The sequence below is a fragment of the Chrysochloris asiatica genome, unplaced genomic scaffold (genome assembly GCF_000296735.1).
Source record: "Chrysochloris asiatica unplaced genomic scaffold, ChrAsi1.0 scaffold00164, whole genome shotgun sequence".
In the NCBI taxonomy this organism is placed as follows: Eukaryota; Metazoa; Chordata; class Mammalia; order Afrosoricida; family Chrysochloridae; genus Chrysochloris; species Chrysochloris asiatica.
The window spans coordinates 2,359,561-2,381,022 of NW_006408682.1; the positions used below are offsets into that span (position 1 = coordinate 2,359,561).

The 21,462-nt window shown below is 38.9% G+C and overlaps 1 pseudogene; it reads left to right on the forward strand.

Annotated features, from left to right (window-relative positions):
• Positions 1-20,541, forward strand: part of LOC102811946 — a 46,217-nt pseudogene extending 25,676 nt beyond the window's left edge.
• The last annotated feature ends 921 nt before the right edge of the window (positions 20,542-21,462 follow it).

A 21,462-nucleotide genomic window follows, 5' to 3' on the forward strand; every position in this document is an offset into this window, starting at 1 on the left:
GATTTCTCTCCCAGCTTCCTCATATGACTGTTTGAAGACCTCACATCCTAACTGTTGGCTGGAGATATTCGCTTCTTGTCACATGGATCTTGCCAGAAGATATCTCAAAACATGGCACTGTCTTATTGAGGGAGAAAGCAAAAGAGATCAAGCAAGACTGACGTCTCTCTCTCTTTTTTAAAAAAAAACTTTATTGTTCAAGTGTCTTCCCATCATTTTTGTCATATTCTATTCACTAGACTCATCCCATATTTAAGATTAAGAATTGTACAAGGACATGAAGACCATGAGTTAAGAATTTTTCAGAGCCATTTTAGAGGCTACCTACCATAAGAGGATCTGACTGAAAATCATTGTTAGTCATAGAGATTTTACTACTTTGATAGATGGCTCTGTGGAGTCGTGGTGTGGTGCTGTAGGATAAGCACAGAACCATGAGGTTGGTTTGTACCACAAGGTAGGTCATTCAAATACACAAGTTATTCCTTGGGAACCCTATACTGGGTTGCTGTGAGTTGAAAAAGACTCTACGACACTTAACATACATGTTTCTGTATATAAGTATTGGATTGGGAACCACAAGGTTGGTGGTTCAAACCCACCAGCCATTCCACAGATGAAAGGTAAGACTTTCTACACCCATAAAGATTTTCAGTCCCAGAAACCCGATGCAGGGTCGATATGAGTTGGAACGGATTCAACAGCGCTTACAACAATAAAAAATATGAAAATATCATTTAAACATATTTTCTAATGAAGGAGCAATATGAATTATAGCCTAACAGTCTGGTTTTTAGGAAGATAATTTATAGAGACCTTCAATTGTTCCTTAGGTGTTCAATCACACCATGGTAAAGATTCTTTTCTTTTGTAAACTCTAAGGTAAAATCCTGATGTGAAGTCAATCAAGATTTTAAAAAATGTCTTAATAATCTTTAACAGAGAAGTCGAATTTGTTCCATACATAAGTGTTGTTGTTAAGTGCTGTAAAGTCAGGTTCAAACCTATAGCAACTGTGTTTAGGGTTTCTGAGGAACAACTGGGAAACGTGAACTGCTGACCTCCCAGTTCAAGCAGACTTTGCAGTCCAGTGCATTAACCAACAGTGCCACACCAGGACTCCATATATAACTAGTGCTATGAGAAACAACAAAAATGAAACAAAAACCTCTAAACAATGCCATCTAGAGACATCTCAATTGTTGTTTTTAAGTGCCATCAAGTTGATTCTGACTCATAAGGAACCTGTATAGGATTTCCAAGGAGCAGTTGATCAGTTTGAGCCTCCGACCTTGCGATTAGCAGTCCAGTGCTTATCCTATGGCACATAGTTATCGATGTGTTGTTATTGTTGTTAAGTGCCGTTGAGTCAATTCTGACCCATAGTGACCCTGTACAGGGTTTCCAAGGAGAAGCTGGTGAGCTTGAATTACTGACCTTGAAGTTCAAACGACTTTGCGGTCTGACGCATTAGCCCACAGCGCCACACCAATAGTGTGAGGTAAATTGCTAGCAGTGCCATTCAATAGAACAAGAATCATGCTTTATTTCTCCCATCCAATTATCCATAGGTCCAGATTAATCTCAGGATTACCTTAATACTTTCCCTCTATCCTTGCTTCGCTTAACCCCATTGATATTCTTTTAGTTAAGATCCCTACGTCTCTACTAACTCTGCTATTAATAGCTCAGAACTAGTCTTCCTTTGGCACAATGGTTAAACATTCAGTTCTGGTTGCTAACTGAGAAGTTGATTATACTAACCCATCCAGTAGCTCTACAGGACAAAGACCTGGTGGTCTGACCCCACTAAGTCTATAGCCTAGAAAACCCAATGATACATTGTTCTACTTTTCCACATGAAGTCACTATGGGTAAAAAGTCATCTTGATGTTATCTATTATCCTGCCATTAGTCTCCCAAGCACCCATAAGTCCACTGAATTTATTGCAGTGATAATGGTCACAATAGTCCCCTATTTAGTCCCCTCTGCCCCTCACCCTGTAGGAAAAACTCAAGATCCAATTTCATGATGCACAAACCTTGCTTGTTTTTTTCTATTGATTTTTGCTTCATGTCTTTGTTAATCCAGAGATCTTCCTGCCCACAACCTCTGTTCAAGCAATATTACTAACTTTGTTGTTCAAGGAGCAGAAACTACATATTGCTTAGGAATTTGGCCATTACCTATGAAATGTACCCTGATTACAATGTTATCCCCAGTTGGACTGTGCCCTGCACTGTTCGTTAGATATATTTCTATCATATCTCAGTATTCAATTGTTCTTGTTCTTTTCAACACTAGTGAACTTTCTTAGAACAAGCACTGTATTGTATCACTGTGTATCTAGATCCTAGGCACTCCGTTTCTGAATGCATGGAGACACTATCACAGAGACACACAGCTTTATTCTCTGAACCAAGAGCACCTAAAGTGGTCTGAAACATGTAGTTCTCAGAATTTGGAAAACTATGTAAGTTCTTCCCAGGTTTCTTTCCAGGGCTGTATCCATTCACCATACTTTTTCCATACATATGCTGATCAAATAACCTCAGAAACTGGGTTGTATGAAGAATAAGGTGGAATCAAGATTGGAGGAGGGCTTATCAGTAATCTGTGATGTGATATGAGTAATTACTGTTGATGATCAAAGACTACAGCCTTCAGTATTGATTGTGACTCAATGTAAAGAAAACAAAGATCCTCACAACTGTACCAGTAAATAACAATATGATAAATGAAGACAAGATTGAAGTTCTCAAAGACTACATTTGGTTTGGATCCACAGTCAACACACGTAGAAGTAGCAGTCAAGAAACAAAATAATGTGACATATTGCATTAAGCAAGTCTGTTGCAAAAGACCTCTTTAAAGTGTTAAAGAGTGAAGAACTAAGGTGTGCCTGACCCAAGACATGGTATTTTCAATAGACCCATATGCATGTAAAAGTTGGACGATGATTAAGGATAAGTGTACAAGAATCAATGCATTTGAATTATTGAGTTGAAGAAAAATATTAAAAGTACCAAGGAATATCTTGAAAGACGTACAGCCAGAATGCTCCTTAAAAGAGAGAATGGTTAGACTTTGTCTTTCTTCTTTGGACATGTTGTCAAAGTGTTCAGTCCCCAGAGAAGGACATGATGCTTGGTAAAGTGGAGGATCAGCCAAAAAGAGGAAGACCCCCAACAAGATGGAATGGCGCTGTAGCAGCAAAAAATGGGCTCAACCAACAGCAACTGGCACGGAGCTGGGCAGCGTTTCATTCTGTTGTGTTGGAACTGATTCAATTATATCTAACAATAATAACAGGAGTTCTGGTGAGAATTACTTCCCCTTTCCCCCCACAAACTCTTAATTACGGAAATTCAAATTTCTATTATTTGGAAAATGGTTCTAAACTGCTATAAAATTTAAAGAATCCAGATTTCATAAATAAAAACAATCTTGGAAAATTCTTCATAGTCTGGTCCCAAAATGTTGCCATACATTGTAGTTTCATTTGTCTAGCTATATTTGACTTGTTTTCTTGAGGACTGTTATAAAGCAAGTGATCATTTAAAGCTAGGGCAGATACCCATTTTGAAGAAGGAGAAAACAAAAGGGATAACATGGTATTGTTGATAGGTGCCATCGAGTCAACTCTGACTCAAAGCGGCCCAATGAACAACAGAAGCAAACACTGCCTGCTCTTGGGCATCATCACAATCATTGTTGCGCTTGAGTCCATCGCTTCTGCTACTGTGCCAGTCCATCTTGTTGGGAGTTTTCCTCTTTTGTCTTGCCCTCCTATGAGGAATGACATAGGACTAAAAATATTCTTCAAATGCAGTAAAAAAAAAAAAGTAACAAAAAGTGCAATAAACAATATCAAACAAGATGCAAAATCATAAAGATGAGGCTTTCTGCTCCCGTAAAAATTTATAGCCTCAGAAACCCTGTGCAGGGTCACTATGAGTTGGAACCGACTCCACAGTACTTAACAACACAGCAACAATGAGTAGGATAGCAATATGTGTGAAAATAACTCTTACAATGCCATTTTGTACTAAATTCCAAATGCCCTGTAAAGTAAAAACAGTTTGCACTCTGCCTCTGTTACTCTGGTATAGAAGATGAAACATTTGCACAGGAGATGGAAGACCTAGATTATCTATTACTTCCCTGTTTACTCATTATGGTTGCCTCATTTAACTCATAAAATAAAGCTAAAAATAACTACATAGAACGGTGCATATATACTCAAATTGAAAAACTCCAGCTAAGCATAACCATTCAAATAAAATTCCAAAATACTACATCTAATGCTCAAATATAGAGATACATTTAATTATTTCATTTTTTTCTTTCCTAATTATTTCAAAAGGTGTATCATCATCCGTGGTAATTGTGATAATTTTCAAGTCATAAATTACCTTCATGTGGAATGTAAAATCTTAAAAGTTCTAAATTGACCTATCTTAAGTATATTAGTTCAAGTAGTGGTATACCAATTTAGGAAAAGTCTGCCTCAATGACAAAATTTGAACATTAACAAAATGTCCTAGCAACCTCCTTCTCTTTGCCCTCCCTCATCTAAAATACTTAAAAGTCCCAATTCATTTTGCTAAACTGAGCTTTCTTTTGACTTATTATCATGAGAGCAAGACATTTGCTTGATTTGGCCTGTTGTGGCCAGTGAGGCCTCCTTCCAGACATTTCTCCTACGTGATGCACAGCCTCTTTCCCATAACTACACAGACTACTGACTAGAGCTAGACAACACAAAGAAAACATGAAATAGTCCTTTAATTCCTCACTCCTGAAGCCATGGATCAAATAAAAATGATCTGTTCTTTACTCCCTTCCCTTAAAGTTTTCTCTGATACAACTTTTAGCTCTCCAAGTTAACAAGAATTTCTCAAGTCATCGTGTACCCGACCCCCAAATAAACCTCTTCTGGTCTAACTCCCAGATCTCCACTCTGCTGTAGAAAGAAAGGTGTGAACTATGTATATTCCTTTCACTGTGTTCATGAAATTTCTATTCACCAAATCTTGATGGTGTCTTATCTAGAGAGGAGTAGGAGAGGGGTAGTGAAAAGATGTCATCACCTCTTCTAGTTGGAGAACTGCCAACATGTTCTTGCCAACTTTTTCATGTTAATAGTGCTTTTTCATGACTTTCTCCATGGTATGTCTTTGATGCCTTCCAAGGCCTTCCTTAATGTTGAAAAGAACATAATGTGAAGTTTCCAAGCAATAGTCCAGATCAGACATTTGGAAGAGTAAATACTTATAATTTTATAAATGTTTATAATCTTGTAATCTGCATGATAACACATACTAGCTTCAATCAATTGGGTTTGCTTTAGATAAAAAGGGGATATGAAGTTACATTGTGTGACTAATAAACTCCTGCTCTTAGGTCTCATTTTAGATAAACTCAAGATAACATTTTTAAAGTGTGATCTAATAGCAAATATCTATTAGCAATCATCATACTGGTACTTTTCTGTCTAATTGTTTTACTTTTACCATTGGAGCTCTGAGTATATCAGAAAAAAATTGGAAGAAAAATAAAACCTCTAACAAATGAGTTAAGAGACATAAACAACTATGCATAAATCATACACAGTTACTCTAGAAACAGTTCATAGAAAATGCATTTTATGAAAAAAAACTAAATATGGATTAACAAATTTGTTTTGAACCAAAAAATAAAATGTACTAACTTGCTATCCACCAATCATCTATCAATGGTGGATTGTGTGTTGCTGTGATTCTAGAAACTATACAACCAGTATTTTAAATACCAGCACAGTCACCCATGGTGGACAGGTTTCAGCATAGTTTCTGGACTAAGACAGACTTGGAAGAAAGAAAGACTGACTACTTCTAAATGGTTAGCCACAAAAAGAAAACCTGTGTATAGCAACTGAACATTGTCTGATATAATGTGGGAAAATGAACCCCTCAGGTTGGAAGACACTCAAAAGACACAGTTTCATTCTGTTTTACATGGAGCTGTTACGAGTTGGAACCACCTAAATGGCACCTAACAACAACAACAGCAACAACAACAACAAAAAAACCTCACTATAATATATCTGAACAAGACATCGATTTGAAAACAACCTCTATCTGAGCAACATGAATTCTGCTACAATTAAAACAAGAGCAAATCTTAAATTAATGGGGAAGCTTGAATTGAAGAATGGCAAAATCGTTGATACTTTATGAACAGTTTATGGGGAAAACGCTCCAAGAATTTACAGTGGATAACTCGGTTTAAGAAGGAATGAAACAATACTGAGAATGAAGTCCACAGAAGCAAACCTCCCACACCAATTTTCAAGGAAGCAATTCTGTTCATGGCCTAATGGAAACTGACTAATTCTGTTCATGCCCTAATGGAAACGGACTAACTCTGTTCATGCCCTAATGGAAACGGACCTGTAAGTAACAGCAGAAGCAATATTCCACACTGTAGACATCTCAACTGGTTCAACTACCACAAGCGTGCCAAACTGCTCTTCCCACATCAGTTACAGATAGGAGTAGAGCCTTTAATAGGAATTGCCAACAAGTGGGGTCAAAATCCTAAAGCATTTCTTAGAAGAATTGTTAACAAGAGATTAACCAGATCTTTGCCAGTGCAAATCTGGAAACAAAGTACCATAAAAACAATGGCAACCTAGAAGAAGTGGTCTAGTCAAAGCAAAAGCAGAGCGGTTAAGAATAAATGTCATGGCAACTGCTTTGGAGGTGACTCAAAGCGACTGGACAACAACAAAGCATTTCGCTTGTTGACTTTCTGGAGGGCCAAAATAATATAACATTGCTTATTAGGAGAGAGTTCTGAGCAACTTAGTCAAAGCTTTAGCAGAAATCCCCCTCGGAAGGTTTCTCTAGAGTCCTTCTCCATCACTACAAATTGTTCATCAAACGAGCAATCTGATGAGAATTTTGAATAAAAATCACTAGGCATCCACCTTATATAGTGCTGATTTGTCTCCTCCTCCCTTTTTTGGAGTCCTGATGTGGTGCTATTGGATAAGCATTAGACTGCTACCCACAAGGTCAGTTATTCAAACTCATCAGCTACTCCCTGGAAACCTAATGCAGGGTCACTGTGAGTCAGAACTGACTCCACGGCACTTAATGACAATGACATCACCTTTTTGTTTCATAATCTTAAAAAATATCTGTAATGGGCACCCATTTTTCTTCAGGTGATACTACAACAAATATGGCATGATTGTTGCTGCTGTTAAGTGCCACTGAGTTGATTCCAAATCATAGTGATACTGTATAGGGTTTCCAAGGAGTGGCTGGTGAGTTTGAACCTCTGACCTTGCAGTTTATACCAACCTGGAGGTCAAGTGCTTGTTCTATGGCACTACACAAGGACATGGTAAAATTCCCAGGACCCTTCTCAGTTCTATGTTGTTGTTAAGTGCCGTTGAGTCTATTCCAACCCATAGTGACCCTGTATAGGGTTTCCAAGGAGCAGCTGGTGAGCTTGAACCACTGACCTTGCAGTTCGAACAACTTTGCAGTCTGACGCATTAGCTCACAGTGTCACATCATTTCTCTAGGGATGGGCAAAACAGCTGTTACCATTGCTTACAAACTGTCTTCACCATGACGGAGTTCAGGTTAAGAAATGAAGTTTATATTCTTTATTTCAATCTTTTAATTCCACTTTTCCATGAACTTTTTGAAGTACCCTCTACTAAAATATCTTAAACAATGCTGTCACTGTGATCCAGACCAAACTATAGGTATGTTCTCTCCTTTGCCTCTAATAGGGATGTGAGAGAACAGTGTGTCTGTGCTTGATCTTCAAATTTTGTTATTCTGATTTGAGACTGCGAGTCATTTTTGAACATGTTTCAAGTAAATATTTAAGTTGTTAATCTTATCTCAGTGGCACATTAGTCTTAAAAACCAGCTGGCTGCCAAGTCAATAGTTTCAGTGAGTTCATTTTAAAGACCAAGCATGCTATAAACATTAATAAAGCCACTCCAAACAATAACCTGCAGTAACAAGCAATGTGAATTACACAGTAATATGGAAACTTATCACTGAACTGACCTCCTTCTAAAATGTCATCTGTTTATAGGAATTGATGTTTTCATAATACACAATATTATACTTAAAATCATATTTCAAAGATAAAGAATATTAATGCTTTGGGGATTATCATAAAATGACAGAGTAGCTCTCATTTAAAGAACTGATTGGATAGTGAATGAATAAATGAGGTTAAGTCAAGAAGTACTGCACAAAATCATAGACACCCGTATTCATCAAAATTATCAACATGTGAAGCTATTGTTTCCCAAGACACCCTCCCCTAGGCCAGAACACTTCTGAAGGCAATGTTTCCATTTTTGTCACCTTTCCCCCAAAGAATTAAGCACTATTACATTTATTCCTTGTCAAGACAGATTTGGCACTTGAGGGACCCAAATCAACTTCCTTTTCTAGGTTCTTTGAGATTGAGGAACAAGAGGAAGTGTGAAGGGGCAAGGTCATTTCTGTAGTGTGAATTGTTTTGTGTTTCCCAATGAGATCCTTGTAGGACAGTCTTTGTTATCCTTGAAGAATGCACAGGCACATTGTCATGATGGAAAACACTTCCTCGGCACAATTTTCCTGGCCTTTTTCTCATCATTGCAATTTTCAATTTTCTGAAAACTTTTCATACTAAACCCTCATGTTTGTCCTGTGTCCTTTAAGAAACTCTGTAAGTATTATCCCTTTGGATTTCCAAAAATCAGTCACCATTGCCCTCTGAGTTGGCCCAGCAGATACCTTTAATGAGACAAAGACAAGTGCATCATTGTGAGAACTTGTCTACAGTCATCTACTGATTTCAGAGACATGTTTAAACAGGTTTTATTTTAAATAAACCTGTGCCTGTATGAACTGGAATACTAGTAGCAATACTTTTTAGCCTCGTGAATATAGTACCACTTATACATATGAGGGGGCTTCAAAAAGTCTTGGAAAAATTTAATTATCTTTTAATAGCATGTTTCCATGAAATTTTTGAAGATCCTATGGTAACAAATTTAGTCAATGGACAATTTTAGGTTTGGAAATTACGGATATTTTACTTGTCATAACTTTTTAAAAATTCCCAAACAACACAGTTACTGACAATGGGCGTCACTTGAAGAATGATAAAAAGGCTGCTGTTTCCGATTGTGAGGTCTCCCTATTCATTATCAGTTCTTGGATTTGTCAAGCAAATTAATGACCAAAAAATTCACTAACTCACTAAAACTGTGCCTATCATTTGACAAGTATTTTATATATGAGGATACAGAAAAGCACTCTCAAGATATTGTTAGTGTCTTTAGCTGATTGTCATTCCCAAGAATGCATATTGCAACTTGTCAGGCTTCCTCTACCCTGGGTTCTTGTCTCACGGACAACAGTGGCTGTGACCTATATCAAACTGCTGCAATGAAAGTTTTACAAACTTGCCCAAATATCTACAGAGCAGAGTTTGGCATCTTTAGACAAAGAAACCAGCAAAATCACAAATAAGGAACTTAAATAGTATTTCTCTTAAGAGGGAAAACCAGTTGAGGAACTAGAAGGGGGAAAACAGGTAGCTGAAATTTTGTTTTTATTGTTGTTATTCTTAAGGGCCATCGAGTTGGCTTAGACTCATAGATACCCTGTGTAGGGTTTCCAAGCGGCGGCTAGTGAGTTTGAGCCGCCAACCTTGTGGTTCCAACTTGCCTTGCAGTCCAGTGCTTCTCCTACAGTGCCACACTAGAATCTCATTAAAACCTCTGGTAGCGCTGTGGTTACACAACGGGCTGTGAACCACAAGGTCAGCAGTTTGAAACTACCAACTGTTCTGCAGGAGAAAGACGAGGCTTTCTGCTTCCATAAAGATTTATAGCCTTGGAAACCCTGTACAAGGTCGCCATGAATCGGAACCAACTCCACAGCACGTAACCACCACCAGAGTTCTAGTGTCAAGGTCAGTTCAAATCAACCAGCTGCTCCTTGAAAACCCTATACAGGATCACTATGAGTCGGAACCTAATTGACCATACTTAACAACATCGACAGAATCCTGTTGTGGCACTAAAAGATAAGGACCTGACCTCAAGGTGAGTTTGAACTGCAAGGTGGCAGTTTAAAGCCGTCAGCAAGTCCTGGGAACCCAATATATAGTTGCTATGAGTCAGAACTGATTCAGCAGCGCTTAACAACAAGTGTCTTTATGAGTCCTGGTGTGGAGCTGGAGGACCATCACTGGACTCCTAACCACAAGGGTGGCAATTCAAATCCACCAGTTGCTACTTGGAAGCCTATAAAGTGTTGGTATGAGTCAGAACTGAGTTGAAGGCACTTAACAGCACCAGTCTTTATGGGGACCTTTGTGGCTCTGTATGATAAGTACTGAACTGCTACCTACAAGGTCAACAGTATGAGCCCACTAGCCACTTCAAGAGAGAAAGATGAGACTTTCTACTTTTGGTTTATGATTCACTATGTACAACACACTGTGACACTGTGGAGTAAGTACTGGACAACTGTACCATAAAGATTTACAACCTCAAAAACCCTATACAGGGATATTATGTGTCTGAACCAACTCAAGGACACTTAACAACATCCATCTATGTATGTATGTATTTATGTATCTTTTTATCTGTATCATTTCAATTCTTACATATAGGCATGCTATCCATCTTGAGTTAATTTCTGTGTATGGTATAACTCTTCAATACTTAAAAAATAAAAAATAAAATCTTACTCCTTGCCTCCATCTGAGCAGCCAGTTCCGGTGTACAGGTTTACTGTCATTGCTGCCTTAGATTACCACATGGACCCTTTCAATATTCTCTGTACTTTAAGTATCTTTCAGTTCCTTTCTATATTTTAAAATTTGCAGACTTTCCAAAACACTAACCTAACTTTGTCACTCTATTTTTACAGAAACATTTTTAATGATACAGAATATACTTCAGGCTGTAGCCTTAAATAAGCAAAAATTAAAAGAGAAAATTAATCAAATATTCTCATATATCTGTAAGTCTGAAATTATGTGTCTACCAAACTGATGTATCATAAACCTGAATGTGTGAGTCTTCTCTAAGATTACAGGGTAACAAAGTAAAAGTCTTGCTGGCTGGTTTTATTTTTGGGGGCTGTTTGTGTTTTGGACCTATGTTCCCATCAAGAAAGGAGCTCTGGTAAGCATAGTGGTTACAAATTGGGCTGCTAACCTCAAGGTCAACAGTTCAAAACTACCAGTTGTTACACAGGTGAAAGATGAGGCTTTCTACTCTTGTAAAGATTTATAGCCTCGGAAACCCTGTACAGGGTTGCTATGAGTCTGAACTAACTCCACGGCACACTACCACCACCATCAATATGCTATATAAAGGATAACTCTTAAAAACAACAACCATCAATATATACACATCACACAAATTCATATGAATAAAGAATGTAATAGGATTAGGAATAATTTCCTTAAAATTTTGGATCCCAAATTATAAAATAAAGGTTACTAAGTGAATAATGAGAGATGTGTTTTATCTTTAAAATTGATCAGTATCAACTAAGCAATATTCAGACTTATACGTGTTATAGTTGTTAAGTGCCATTTAGTTGGTTCTGATTCACTGCAGCCCTGTATAGACTTTCTGAGGAATAGGTGATGGGTTTGAATTGCTGACCATGAAGTTAGCCATCCAGTACTTACCCCACCTACAGTTTCACAGTGTGTTGTATATAGTGAATCATAAATCAACCGATTTCCTAAATTAAGTAAGAAAATGTCAGCCCAGCAGAGTAATATAATAATTTAGAATACAATGCAGTTATGCAAAGTGCTAAGAATGTAGCACTTTGATAAGGAATGAGTATATATATTCATAAATGTATATAAATTCAACATAACTTATAAAACATAATTTCACAAAATCAAAATTTAATAAATCTATAGCTGCTTTAATTCTTTCATGTGGTTTTTGCCATACATTAAAATGCAATTTTATTCTTCTGTTGTAACCTATTAGAGATTTATCATAGAACCCGTGAATGAAATGAAATAACATTTAAAGCTATGTGCTTATCCAAGGAGTGATTGCAGAATTTTCTTGGCGACCTGGTGTATAAAACATTCTTACTGTAACTCACAGATGCAAGAACGCTAGGGGAGGGGAGCAAGGGAAAGATTTTTTAAATTTCCTGGAACAAACATTGCATTATGAACAATATGCAATTTTCTCCTGGGAACTTACCCATGAAACAGAAGCCTGTTCATGATGCCCTCAATGCAGCAATGAAAATGTACAGGTTGTAGGGCAAATGACACACACACATGAATGGCCAGAGTGTTAGTGAGATCTGACCCGGAATGATCTCACATTGGAATCTGCCTTTTCCCAAAGAAAACCTTTTGAGGCAAACAGATGACATTTTACTCAATTCATGTGTATGTGCATATTGACCATTTATTCCATTTGAGTTATTTTGTGAAATAATAGAAATGGAAGAACTGTGACAAGGTTAGTGGCAGCAACCAGGGAATTAAAAGTCAGGAGTTCATGCTCAGGTCCAACAGTGGATTCTTGTATAATAGAGGCAAGGTTCTTGACTTCTGAAATTAGGTTAACATAGATTGACTGTGTAGTATATTCATTTGCTTCTTATATAGGAAAAATATAGCTCGTCCATTTAAGCAGTCAACATTTACTGAGCATTTACCATGTAGATGAGTCCCTTGGTGGAGCAAATGGTTAAACTCCTAACTACTAACCATAAGGTTGGCAGTTTGAGCCCATCTATAAGTGCCTCAGAAGAAAGACCTGGTGATCTCTTCATGAACAGTCATAGTCTTCAAACCCCAATGGAACGCATCCTGTTCTGCACACATGCAGTCTACATGAGTCAAAAGTGACTCTCTAGCAAAGGGTTTATTTTCATGTAGAAGATACAGAACCACCACTTTGGGGCATACATTCTAGAACGAACAATCCATGTGGCTTTGTGGTTCACACATTTTGATTAGCAGCAACTCATCGTAAAAAGTCTTTAACATTTTAATAATTCTACTAGGAAGGCACAATGAATGGAGTTGTGGTATGACAAGTATACTTCTTCATCAATTTCTGTGGCGTTTCCAAATTCTACAAATATTAAAATTAGATTAATGAAAGCCCAGTTAGTAGCACTTGAGATATAAAATGGTATAAAAAGCAGTGGCAAATAATTCAGCATAACCCCTCATAACTCCTTCATAAGTAAGAGGCATTGAAACTTGCTCTCCATTGTAGAGATGCAATAGCAAATGGAAGAAATGAGGAGGTACAAGAGCTGAACAGAAAATTTCAAAGATCAGTTCAAAAGACAAAGTCAAATATTACAACAAAATGTGCAAAGATCTGGAGTCAGAACACACTCAGAATTTCTCAAGCTGGGGGAACTGAAGAAAAAAATTCAAGCTTGGACTTTCATTATTGAAGGATTCTCTGGGCAAATTATTGAATGATACAGAAAGCATCAAAAGAAGAGGGAAGGAATACAGAGAGTCACTATACCAAAAGGAAATGGCTGATGTTCAACTGTTTCAAGAGGTAGCCTATGATCAAGAGTCAATGATACTCAGGGAGGAAGTCCAAGGTGCATTGAAGGAATTGGCAAAGAACAAGGCACCAGGAATTGATGGAATAAAAATGGAAATCTTTCAAGAAAGGCAGCATAGAAGGCACTCACTCGTTTATGCCAAGAAATTTAGAAAACTGGCCAACTGATTGGAAGAGATCCGTATTTGTGCCCATTCCAAACAGAGGTGACCCAACAGAAAGCAGCCATCATTGGACAATATCATTGATATCCCATGTGAGCAAAGTTTTACTAAAGGTAATACAGAAATGGCTGCAAGCATACATTGTAGAGAACTTTCAAAGGTTCAAGCTGGATTCAGAAGGGCCATGAAACAAGAGATATCATTGCTGATGTCCGATGGATCTTGGCTGAAAGCAGAGAATATCAGAAAGATGTTTACCTGTACTTTATTCACTACTCAAAGGCTTTCAATGTGTGGATCATGACAAGCTACATTGCAAAGTATGAGTATTCCTGAACACTTAATTGTGCTCATGAGGAATCTGTACATGGACCAAGAGGCCGTTGCTCGAACAGAACATGGGAACATTGAATGGTTTAAAATTAGGAAAAGTGTGCGACAGGGTTGTATTCTTTCACCATCCATATTCAACCTGTATGTTGAGCAAATAATCCAAAAGGCTGGGTTATATGAAGAAAAACATGGCATCAGGATTGGAGGAAGACTCATTAACAACCTGTGATATGCAGATGATACAACCTTGCTTGATGAAACTGAAGAGGACTTAAAATATTTACTGATGAAGATCAAAGACCACAGCCTTTGGTATGAATTGCATCTCAATGTGAGAAAACAAAAATCCTCACCACTGGACCAATAAAGAACATTCTTATCAACGGAAAAAAGATTGAAGTTGTCAAGAACTTCATTCTTCTTGGATCAACTATCAACACTCACAGAAGCAGCAGTCAAGAAATTAAATGACGTATTGCATTAGGCAAATCTGCTGCACAAGACCTTTTTAGAGTGTGGAAGAGCAAAGATGTCAGCTTGAGGACAAAGGTGTGTCTGACCCAAGCCATGATATTTTCAATAACCTCATATGCATGCGAAAACTGGACAGTGAATAAGGAAGACCGTAGAAGAATTGATGCATTTGAGTTATGATGTTGTAGGAGAATATTGAAAGTGCCATGGGCTGCCAAAAGAACCAACAGATCTGTGTTGGAAGAAGTGCAGCCAGAGTGCTTCTTGGAGGCCAGAATGGCCAAACTTTGTCTCTCATACTTGGGACATATTGCCAGGAGAGACCAGTAACTGGAGAAGGACATCATGTATGGTAAGGTGGAGGGTCAGAGAAAAAGAGGAAGACCATGAGCAAGATGGATTGGCAAAGTGGCAGCATCAATGGGCTCAAGCGTGGGAGCAACTGTGAGGTTGGCCCAGGATCAGGCAGTGTTTCATTCTGTCGTGCATAGGGTTGTTATGAGTCAGTACCAACTCGATGACACCTAACAACAACAACCCCTCTTAATTCTGACAACCTTAAAAGTACTCAATGTATTCAAGTATACATGAGTTCTGATCCCATCCTGACCATTCATATGTTGCAGGTTCAAGACAAGCAACTTGTTACATGGTTTCGTCATGTGTGAAATGGAATAATAGTAACCCTCTCACATGTGATTGGGGAAGGATAGCTATTGTTGAGTTGACTTAGACTTATGCTAAATGTATGGACAAAAGAGCAAAACATGGTCCAATCCTACATCACTATCACAACCTCCATTGTTTGATCACTGCAGCTATTGGGCCAATGCATCTCACCAAGAGTCTTTCTTTTCCTGACTAGCTCTAAACATAATGTCCCTCTCTAGTGACTGATCCTTCCTGCTATGTCCAACAAATGAGTTGAATACTGTTTTGTTGTGATCTATATAATTGTCATTGGATGATTTCTTCTTTGCCCACTAAGCTTGTCTTAATATGGAAGTTCTGCTGAAACTTGTCCCACATTTATTTAAGAACCTTTTGACATACCTTCTAGAGTAATAGCAACATGGAAGCCATGACTATAAAACATCTTGACAGATGGGTGAGTCTAAGAATTACATGAAACAACCACTTAATATTGTTGCTGTTAAGTGCCGTTGAGTTAGTTCTGACTCACAGCTACCTTGTATAGTATTTCTAAGGAGTGGCTGGTGGGGTTGAACTATTCACCTTGTGGTTACCTATCCAATGCTTATCCTATAGTACACATCAGGACTCCACTTAGTACAGAGACTGGCATTTGCAATTTTCAATAAACGCTAACTCCTTTCCTTCCAGTGATCTGAAGCTTCTCAAGAAATATGGTCAATACAATTGCAGCAAGTTAATTCACTTACATGGAAACCAGAATTTTCATCAACACAGCTTCTAGCTTTATGTCATATAGGTAAAGAAACATAAGGAAACAAATATTAGAAAAATCTGACCTGTTAGTTCTTGTGTCTAGTCTACTTTGTGTTGTGAACTTGGGAAAGCAATTCAGCATCCTGGGGCCTCACTTAATTGCCTGTGAATAAGGAAACGAGTATATTCCAGTGCTACTTGGATGGTTACTTGTTGAACCAAGTAAACAGTAAAAATGGTTCAAAAATAAATAAATAAATATAAACATTGAAATGCATTATTCATTCATCAGGTATTCTTATTATATCTTGGTAAGTAAAAGTTAGGAAGTGCAGAGAAGAGAGAGAAGGTTGTAGAATCGCATCTAACCTTTCCCCCAATAATCAATTTATGAAACCCTCCCATTATGGCTAAGTATCTCCACCACCAATGTATAGAGAGACAATAATCACTTGAGACACAAAATCCAAAGCTTGTATCTCTCATATGCCAGAATCTTCTGAATCAACACTGCCTATAAGAAGAACCAAACCCAGGATCCCACTTCAAAGCTGAACAAAAATAATAATAAAGTATGAAACTTTGAGGCATTCATTAATAATAGTAAAATGAGAGTCTGATGAGAGTACTGGAAAACGTCGGTCACATATGTTTTCAACCACACCCATGACATTTCAAATGAGGTATTTAACCTTATGAAACCCTCCTTAATCTGGAGTTTCCTTTCATACTATTTAGAATTTTTTAAATCCACTGGTGCAATGTTTTCCACAACTAACTACTAAGAATATGTTCTTTTCTCCTCCAGAAAAAAACATCCCAGAGGATTTTCTTACACAGTAATTTCTGCAAGAATAAAAGAATACAAGGCTCCATGTGGGGAGCACTGCCAGAGGCAGCCCAGGCCTGAGACAAGAGAGCAAGTTTAACCCTGTGTGCATTCTGACAGTCAATGTAGCTATGGGCTTTTCCCCCGAACTCAAAACATTGCTTACCCATTGTATACCAGTTAGGTATTAAAAACAAACAAAAAAAACAAGAACACATCCAGAAGAATAAAATGAAAAATCTCTCATCCCACCAGAAAAAAATCTAATTAAAATTTGGCTGTGCTTTATTCTAATTGTATGTATATACATTTAAGTATATGTGCATAAAGAAAAATAAAGTTTCCTGTTTCTGAAATTTTGAATTGTTTTGTCGTTTTTATCCATTTTACTGGGCACCATGAGCATTTTCTGTTATTAAGCATTTGTTGAGAATGCATTTATAATGACCAGATTATATTCATCCTAAGATTGTGCCATAATTTAAAGGTCATCTTGTGACATCATGTCGTTGGTGGTGGTGTTGGTTAAGTACTACTGTGTCAATTCCAAGTCATAGCGATGCTGATGAGGGTTTCCAAGGAGTAGCTGGTGGGTTTAAACCACCAACCTTTCAGTTAGCAGTTCAGCGTTTATCCTGTTTAGGGTTTATATATGAATATATATATATATACTCATGGTGCTTATGTGTTGTCAATTCTGACTCATATCGACCCTGTACAGAGTTTCCGAGGCTGTAAATCTTTATGGGAGCAAAGAATGTCCTCTTTCTCCCATGGAACAGCTGATAGCTATAAAGTACTGACGTTGAGGCTAGCAGCCTGACTCATAACCACTACACTACTAGTTGTTGTTGTTAAGTGCTGTAAAGTTGGTTCCAGCCCAGAGCAACCCTGTATAGCATTTCCAAGGAGTAGCCGGTGAGCTTGAGAGAGAGAGTGCTGGTAGCGCAGTGGTTACGAATCAGGCTGCTACCCCACCCACAGGGTCAGCAGTTCGAAGCTATCAGCTGTTCCATGGGAGAAACCATAAAGATTTACAACCTCAGAAACCCTGGTGCTATGAGTCAGAACCAACTCCATGGCACATAACAACAACAGATATAGATATAGATAGATAGATGGATAAAATAGATTAGATAAGAAAATAATAATAGTGATGCAGTAGTTACGTGTTCAGTGGCTCATCAGAAGGTCTCCATAGCAGACGAAAGATGTAACAATCTATCTACTTTTGTAAAGATTTATAACATTGGAAACACTATGGAGCCCTTCTACTATGTTGGTATGAATGATAATTGTCTTCACAGCAATGAATTTGGTTTGGCTTATATACATGACTCCTTTGTGATACAAACCGTTAAGTTCTCCTCTACTAGGCTAAAGATTAGAGGTTCAAACCAATCTGGAGGCACCTTGGAAGATAGACTTGTTGCTATGCTTCCAATAGGTCACCGCTTTGACAGCCGTATGGAACACTTCTACCTTGCACTCTTGCATTGCTCAACTTGATGACAATGTATACAAGAGGAACACCCAAATACTTGTAGGAAATTTCCATTATATTTAAATTCCATTTTTCCATTGGTTAGATTCATGTAAGTTGGATTACTATATTAAGGTATATGAATGCTTGAAGGTTTTCAGTGTACTATCCAATTATAGTTCCAGTAAAGATTCAAAACCATGTCCTAAGACATCTGCCTTACTACATCACTGGTTTTTCCTAGTATCTGTTGTTGTTAAGTACTGTCAAACTGGTTATGACTCACAGCAATTCTATATAGTGTTCCCGGGGAACAACTGGTATATTGGAGCTGCCAATCTTGTGGTTAGCTGTCCATGGCTTATTCTACAAAACCACACCTGTATTCCTCCTAATATTTAGAACTAAGTTGGTGGTGGTGGCAGCAGCTAGCCTGGTGGGGACGGGGTGAAACATCAGGCTAGCAGCCCTGCAGTGCCACGACCCCTATATCAACCACATCATGGACATGGCCAGCCTGGTGGCTCTGTACACTTTCGACCACCGGCCAACAAGTGGGAGAAGACTGATGTGGAAGGGAACCTATTTGTTTACATAAGGTCTGGTTCTCCAAAACATGGATTCACCATTATGAATAGACTGAGTATGGAAAACAGGACAGAACCCATTACTACTAAAGACCTGGATTTTCAACTCCATGACTCCTTCCTTCTCTACAGAAATGCCTCATTGGCCATTTATGGAATTTGGTTTTATGATAAAGAAGGATGCCAAAGAATTGCAGAGCTTATGAAAAAGCTAACTCAGAATGAACAGTTGAAAAGCCATCAAAGAACACGCGCAGGAATCTCCCCAATGATTCTCAATTCAGGAGAGGGCAAGGAAGTAGGTATCTTACAAATGCTTCACAAGGCCTAAGATGAATACACAAACTCTAAAACCTGTTCTGAGCTAAAACAGATGACCAGTTCATCTGCCATCTATGACAATCCCAATCTTATCAAGCCAATTCCAGTGAAAACCAACAACACATGCTTCAGCCCAGCCAGACCTTAGATCCTGAACCCCACCACTTATCCCTGACGGCTCTCTTTGGGAAGCAGGATAGAGCTACATGTCTTGAATTTATGGAGCCCCCACAGACCTTCCACCCGCAGCGGCATCAAGAGAAACTTCCAGTAAGACACACGGTTGTACAGTCCCTGTCCCTACGAGGAACCGAAAAGACACTCGCCCCTGCTGGAGAAGCAGCTCTGTCCGCCCATTCAGAAACTCACGGTGAGGAGCTCAGACCTCCACCTATTGTTAGAGTTGCCCGAAAACCGACCCTGTGAAAACGGCAATCTCCACTCTGCTGGGGAAGTTTTTACTGGGCTTGTCCAATCAGCATCTCCCCATCACATTGGGACTGTTCCTTGTGCGCAAAATGCTCCCAGAACTCAGAACCTGTTAGAGAAACTCCAGAGTGCTCCCGGAGGCAGAGGGCCACCAAGTGAAGGCACGCCAGGACCTCCCAGCTCAGCTGCTCCAAGCTTCAGCAGAGCCCCCATTGCCGCCGCCTATGCAACTCCAGACAAGTGTCTCCCTCAGTCACAACTCGTGTACATCAATGGTACCCTTCCACCCAACACACTCAGGCATCGCGCTCCTGGGAAAGAAGAGCCTGCACTCCCAAGACCACCACTTCCCCTGTCCCATGCGCAGAGGAGCGGTTCTGGAGTGGTCTCCCCTCAGGAGCTTCTGAGCAAGCTCCAGAAGTAAAGCAGGAGCAGCAGCTGCAGACGCCCAACCGACCAGCCCTGGCAGCCAAGTTTCCTGTGGTTACTCAGAATGCCAGGATGGTGAAACCCTTGGAATCCTGGATCGACAAGACATCTAGCAGAGAAGGGCAGACTCCTCTTTTTCAGGTCATCTAGCCTCAGCTCATTCCCGCTACAATAACTCTTTCTCTGCTTCTGTCTCCTATAGTGTTCGCGCAGTCCACCTCTGCCCCATCAAAGGACAGGGACAGTGGGCTCTTGCCCTTGGGAAGCCAAGACCCACCTGATGCCTCCACCAACCCCTTCCTGCCTCCACAGAACCAAGAGCCTTCCGCAAACACCAGTAGCTCACTTACCGAGCTGCAACTTCATGAAGCACTGCTCTACGTCGTTCAGAATGATGAGAACTTCATAAATAGCATCTATGAAGCTTATCTCTTCAGGATGACCGAAGCAGCCCTGAAAAAGAACACATGAAAAGCAAAACATTTTTAACCAATTCTCAAGATCTTTCCTGAATCACAGATAGTGTTCTTCAATATCAGGAGGTGTTACTTTTAATATTTCTGCCTTTTAAAAAAACAACAAAAACTATAAAATGAAATAAAATGTTTCTGATTTGAAAACAAGAAAGAAAACAAAACTATGTGGGACTATCACTTCTGTTATTCCGAGCCATGGTGGTGGTGGTGGTGTGCCATGGAGTCGGTTCTGATTCACAGCGATCCTGCATTCGGTTTCCAAGGCTATAAATCTTTATGGGAGCAGAAAGCCTCATATTTCTCCCATGTAACGGTTGGTAGTTTGGAACCGCTGACCTTGAGATTAGCAGCCGGACTCATAAACACTATGCTACCAGAGCTCCTAATTCTGAGCCATATAGCAGTGTTATTAAGCATGAGAACGTTATTTTCATTCCAAACCATTCATTCATTTTCAAACCTCTTCCCACTTTAGTGTTGCTGTTGTTGTTAAGTGCCCTTGAGTCAGTTCCAACTCATAGTGAAACTGCACAGGGTTTCCAAGGAGCATCTGGTGGGTTTGAACTGTCGATCTTGTGGTTCACAGCCCAATGCTGATCCTACTGCACCATACTAGGAATCCTACTCAATTTAGTAAAACATAAAAAAGATGACAAGATTCCATGTGCACAATAATAGTTAAACATGCCATTCAATATAGACCAGAAAAGGCCATCCTTTTTATAATTTATCTTTTCATATATATCACCATTCCCCTATGCTCCATTGCCTAATTTAGAAACAAGGGATATGTTATGTAAGTGTCTAAACATTGTTTTCAGTTTTATTACAACAGATATACAATAAATTGCACATATTAAAAGAGTACCATTTAATGAATTTTGGTATGCGTATGTGGTGCTGTGGGTTAATGCTC